Raw genomic sequence first — 6,220 nt, forward strand, 5'->3', positions numbered from 1 at the left:
TTTCACACTAGGGTGGTCAGGATGGATCTTGGTGTACTTTTTGACCATTATGTAGCCAGTTGTAGAGTTGTCTTGGAGTGCGTGGGTCTTCATGATCTGCTCCATGATGTCTGTTCTTCCATAAGTGATTTTTATAATGTAGCATAGTGAAGAGACACGCTTATTGGAGATTGTCACCTTTTCAACTTTTTTACCAAAGATCTTCATGAGCTTTCATAGATTCTCAAAATTTCCCTTGTTCTACTCCATTTTCTTCTCCTTCTCGTCCTCTGGTAGTTACCTGCCCTCCTTGGTCAAAGATACTAGGCTTTCCCCTGTACAACTCCTTGACCTGCTGCATACAGCCCCTGTAAATAGGCTTAGTTATATAAACCACCTCACTGCTCCACTTCTTCATATGCTCCATGAAGGCAGAGTTAGCTACTGAGTCTTTGCTTTCAGTAGTAAGGTAGCAAATGGATTTCTGTGTCTCCTTCATGGGAGATACACGCTTTGATATGAAAGCCATCTCATATCCAGACTGAGAGCTGTGCTAGCCCAGTAGTTCAGAGAAGCATCATTGCCAGTTAGTGGAATCTTCATGGATTCCAAGCTTTAGGTTCTTAGAACATACCTCACAAAATTTCTTGTATTTCTCTTTGTCTTCTGCCAGCTTAGTGATGAGCTCAAGGCCTTTCTTCCTACTGTTTTTGTAGATGACTTTTAAGGTTTTGTTCTGCTGGGGCATTTCTTGGGGGGGGGCGGGTGTTCATCCTCGGAGCCACCCACATCACAGATAACGCTGAGATAGTTTGATATTAACTCATCATAGTTGTCCATAATGAACATATGATGGACACAGAGCTTGATGTTCTCAAAGAGGACAACAGAAACTTGCCAAGAGATGATGAACAGTGCCCTGAATTCCAGCTGACCTTCTACAAAGAAGTGTTGGATGGCCAAGTGGTTTTCCCAATCACTGGTGAAGCTCTTATAGAATTCACTATATTCCTCTTCAGTGATACCATCAGGGGTTCTGGTCCAAATGGTCTTGGTCTGGCTCAATTATTCCTGACCAATGGATCTCTCCTTAGTTTTCTTTTTCTTATTTGTGTCAGTATCATCCTCCTCATCTGACCGTTCAGCTACAGTCTTGGCTTCTCCTCATCATTCTTATTGTCCTCTTCTTTTTCTTCCTTTGCCTCATTATCGCTGATCTTCTGTCCTTCCTTATCCAAATAAAGAGTGCTAGGATAGCCCATGAACTGTGAGTGTTTCTTAGCCACTCCATTGACTCTCCTATAAGCATTCTGTCTGGTCTTTGGGATGAAGGATCACTTTTACATCCTGGCCAATAGGCTCACCATGACATGCCTGTACAGTGAAGGATCCATCAGCAGAAGACTCAATAGTGTTCATCATCATTGTACTTTGTGATCTCAACTTTCTCTGCCACCAGAGAGGCAGAATGAAATCCAATACTGTCTTTTTTGTGAACTTGAAACAAGCTAGGTTTATCTGAAAAGAGGAAAACACAATTGAAAAAAATCACTTCATAAGATTGGCTTGGATGCAGCCAAGTGGTGGTGACATATGCCTTTAATCCTGCACTCAGGAGGCAGAGTCAGCCATATCTCTGTGAGTTGTAGGCCAGCCTATTCTACAGAGCGAGTTCTAGGACAGCCAAGGCTACACAGAGAAACTCTGTCTCAAAAAAAAAAAAAAAAAAAAAAAAAAAAAAAAAAAAAAAAAGCCTGGAGGCATGCCTATGGACTCATTTTTCTTTTTTCTTCCTTTCTTTCCTCTTTCTTCCTCTTTCTTTTTCTTTTTTTTATTCCCTCCTATTGTTCTCTCTCTCTCTTTCTCTCTCTCTCTCTCTTCCTTCCTTCCTTCCTTCCTTCCTTCCTTCCTTCCTTCCTTCCTTCCTTTCTTTCTTTCTTTCTTTCTTTCTTTCTTTCTTTCTTTCTTTCTTTCTTTCTTCTTTTTGAGAGAGTCTTTCTATGTAGTCCTGGCTGTCTGGAACTCACTATATAGACCAAGTTCAAGGCTGATCTTGAACTCATTGAGATCCCATCTGCCTCTGCCTCCAGGTGCTGGGCTTAAAGGGCTGCACTACCACTTCCAGCCATATTTTTTTTGAGATAGGGTTTCTCTGTATAGCCCTGGCTGTACTTGAACTCTCTATGTAAACAAAGGTGGCCTCAAACTCATAGAGATCCACCTGCTTCTGCCTCCGGAGTGCTGGAATTAAAGATGTGATCCACTCCTCTAGGACATTTTTAAAGCTGGTGATTGACATGGGAGGGTTTAGCTCGTTGCAGGTAGTGCTAACCTGGGCAGGAGGTCCTGGTCTGTGTAAAAAAGCAGACTGAGCAAGTCATAAGGACCAAGCCAGTTAGCAGCATCATTCTATGGCATATGCATTAGTTCTTGCTTCTAGGTTCCTACCTTAAGTCCCTGACCTGACTTTCTGAATGATGGACTGTAAACTGTAAAATGAAATTAAGCATTTACTCCCCAAGTTGCTTTTGATCATGATGTTTTATCACAGCAGTAGAAATCCTAACTAAAACAAACATGAAACTGCTAAATCCTAGAGACATCTGCACCAGACTGGAGAGCCTCCATGAAAGTTTTGTGCCAGACTGAGCAATGGTTTTCAAATTATCTATGAGGTCAGGCTTGATCATGCCAATACTTGTCACCACCAAGGTCAGGATGCATTTCTGAGAGTTGGGATGGTGTCAATTTTCAGCTTTTTACCCCTGTCCAACTTGGACAGATCTGTCAGGCTATCACAGCAACTTTTATCCATGACATCAGAAGCATTAGAGATCAATTTCTGAAGGAACATTTCTTGTTAGAATAGAAAGCATTCGCCGGGCCATGGTGGCGCACGCCTTTAATCCCAGCACTCGGGAGGCAGAGGCAGGTGGATCTCTGTGAGTTTGAGACCAGCCTGGTCTACAGAGCTAGTTCCAGGACAGGCTCCAAAGCCACAGAGAAACCCTGTCTCGAAAAACCAATAAATAAATAAATAAATAAATAAATAAATAAATAAATGAATAATAATAATAAAAAAGAATAGAAAGCATTCATGGTGAGGAACTTATGTTGACCAAGTTCTGCCTGAAAGGCAAAACTCCTCACCTTCTGGTGGTAAAAATCTCAGGCAGGGGGGTGGGGGGGTGGGGGGGTAGGGGAAGCACTGCATTAGTCCAGACCAGGGTGGGCCAGACAGTCTCTGACTTGAATGTTAGCACCAAGGATGTTCAGGGTGAAAACTTGGTTCGCCCAAGTTGAACAGGGGTAAAAAACTGAAAATTGACATCATCTCCAACCCTCAAGAGAGTAGGGCAGTGCGTCATTTTTTTCAGTGTCTCCAGTAAACTTCTACCCAAGCTTAGGTAAGAAAGCAATTAAGCTCGGTGGTTCATATGTAAAAAGAAAAAAGGGGTCCAGCAGGAGATTAAATGTGTGTTTGTGGGGGAGTGGTAAGAGAGGGTAATAAAGGTAAAAGGACTAAAATTCATTTTAAATATGCATGAAACTGTCAAACAATACAAATTAAAGCATATTTGTTCTGATCATTTCTAATCTGACATTGTATTGGAGGTCCTAGCTAGTGGTAAAAGGCAAGGAAAAAAATAAAAAGACCAGAAATAGAAAAAGGGAGAAATAAAATTGTCTTTAAGAACAAATAAAAAGACCATCTAATGTAGAAAATACAAAAGAGTCTATCAAAAAGCCACTAAAATGATTAAGTTAGTTTACCACAATTTCACAATACAAGGTCAAATATACACTAGAATGTTGTAGTGATGAACAATTGTGAATTGAAATAATATCATGAATAAATAACATCATTAAAAACCTATAAAATACTTAAACATAAATCTGACCAAGGACTTGAGGGAGTCTGCCGCCTGTGTCTATGGTCTTGTCCATGACATCCAGCCACATGGGACTTAGCCTTGGAGTATGGTACCACAGTAACCAGTTCCTAGGCTCTGATAAATAGCTCTGCCCCTCCTGGCTCATCATCAGGATATCCCTTTTATCTGACAATGGTTGCCTCTCAATACATGTCAGTGGTTGAAATTGGCAGAAGTGCTTATGGGATATTGTATAAGGTCCATGATTTGCACAGTGGCCACTTTATGGCCTTTGAGAGTCCCCAGTAGAGGAGGAGCTTGAGTGGGTTTTGAGGTAGCCTTACTGAGGAGGCTGGGAGCATTTGAGCATGCCTATGTTGTCTGGCTGAGGACGTCTATGCTACTTCCTGAACTGACCAAGAGACTAAGGTCACACTAGTGTTTGAGCATATAGACCAAGCCCAAGGGCATATGTGGACAAGCCGCCCCCACCAGATTTGCCAGATAAGACCTTAAAGATTCACATGTGACAGTTTCTAAGAGGCCTAGATTTCCTTTATGCAAATGGTATTATTCACCAAGATCTGAGGTCAGAAAACAGTCTTGTGACAAGTGATGGAACATGCAAGCTGGCTGATTTTGGCCTAGCTGGATTCTACACCAAAGAGAGAGAGAGAGAAAGAGAGAGAGAGAGAGAGAGAGAGAGAGAGAGAGAGAGAGAGAGAGAGAGAGAGAGAACCTTCTGTCTGTGGTTATTACATTCTAATACCATACTCCCAAACGCTGCAGTCCACATATATTCCATCTGTGGATAAGTGGTATATTAGTTGTATCTTTGCAGAGATGTTTCCTCAAGACCCTCTGTTCTGTAGAAATTTTGAAGCTGACTTGTAGCACAAATAATAATAACCCAGAGACAGATATTGGGGTTCAAGCTGAAGATCAGAAATGCAAAGTGGCCCGTCACTAGCTCTGATCTCCACCTCAGACCGAAATGGGCAATCCTGTTCCCATGAATCCTCAGAATAAGACTGTTACCCTGAGCTCCTGTCTCCTCCTGTTCTATATTCCTCTCTAGTGCTGAAATTAAAGGTGTGCACCACCACCACCTGGCCTCTGTGGCTAACTAGTGTGACTGCTGGGATTAAGGGTGTGTACCACCACTGCCTGGCCTGTATGGCTGACAAGTGTGGCTAGTTTTGCACTCTGTTCTTCAGGCAAGCTTTATTTATTAATTAAAACACAAATAAAATATCACTATACTGACTAGCTCTGCAAGATCTCATTTTCCTTTTGATACAGGTCTCTCTCTAGAGTCATGGATGTCCTGGAACACATTATGTAGATAAGACTAGCCAGAATTCTGGGATTAAAAGCATACACCAACATGCCCAGCCAAAATCTTTGATCTTAAAGGATTGCCTCCAGAAGGTAACTGCCTAGGGCCTGGATCAGGCCCTGGACCAGTACAGTTAGTGGTGTTGAAGATAGGGGTTCTAAGAACAGTCAGCTGGGCTGCAAGTGCTGATTTTCCTTCCTTCCTTCCTTTTGTTTTTTTCTTTTCAGTCCAGGGTTTCTCTGTGTAGTTCTGACTATCCTGGAACTTGCTCTGTAGACTAAACTGGCGTTGAACTCAGACATCTGCCTGCCAAGTGCTGGGATTAAAGGTGTCTACCACCAAATCCACTTGCAAATGCTGACCTTAATCTACAGAAGTGCACCTCTGCCTTTTTTTTTTTTTTTTTTTTTTTTTTTTTTTTGGTTTTTCGAGACAGGGTTTCTCTGTGGTTTTGGAGCCTGTCCTGGAACTAGCTCTGTAGACCAGGCTGGTCTCGAACTCACAGAGATCCACCTGTCTCTGCCTCCCAAGTGCTGGGATTAAAGGCGTGCGCCACCACCGCCCGGCTCACCTCTGCCTTTAAAACCCTTTCCTGTGGTACTCTTTTTACTAAGGTATGTATGTATATATGTATGTATGTTTTGTCAGGAGGTTGTGCCATGCTATAAAAGTAAAGGTCCAAATGATAGAATTGATGTTATCACGCTTTCCAGCAGGTCCCTTTACCCACTGTGATGGTTTAATTAAGAATGGCCTCTATAGACTCATATATTTGAATACCTGGTTATCATGGAGTGAAACTATTTGAAAGGATTAGAAGGATTAGAAAGTGTGGCCTCGTTGAAGTAGGTGTGGCCTTGTTGGAGGAAGTGTGTCACTGGGGATGGGCTTTGAGCTTTCAAAAGCCCATGCTAGACCCAGTTCGCTCATTTTCTGTTGACCAGGATGAAGTTCTTATCTATTTCTCTAGCACTATGCCTGGCTGCTGACTCGCTTTCCACCATGATGAAAATGTACTTTAGGCAAG

General features: G+C 42.2%; 2 pseudogenes; one reads left to right on the forward strand and one right to left on the reverse strand.

Moving 5' to 3' along the window:
- Positions 1–223: 223 nt before the first annotated feature.
- LOC130868653 (heat shock protein HSP 90-beta-like) lies at positions 224–2,833 on the reverse strand (annotated as a pseudogene).
- Positions 2,834–4,046: 1,213 nt separating this feature from the next.
- Positions 4,047–4,748, forward strand: LOC130868654 (cyclin-dependent kinase 4-like; annotated as a pseudogene).
- Positions 4,749–6,220: the final 1,472 nt, after the last annotated feature.

Source organism: Chionomys nivalis, chromosome X (genome assembly GCF_950005125.1).
Source record: "Chionomys nivalis chromosome X, mChiNiv1.1, whole genome shotgun sequence".
Taxonomy (NCBI): domain Eukaryota; kingdom Metazoa; phylum Chordata; class Mammalia; order Rodentia; family Cricetidae; genus Chionomys; species Chionomys nivalis.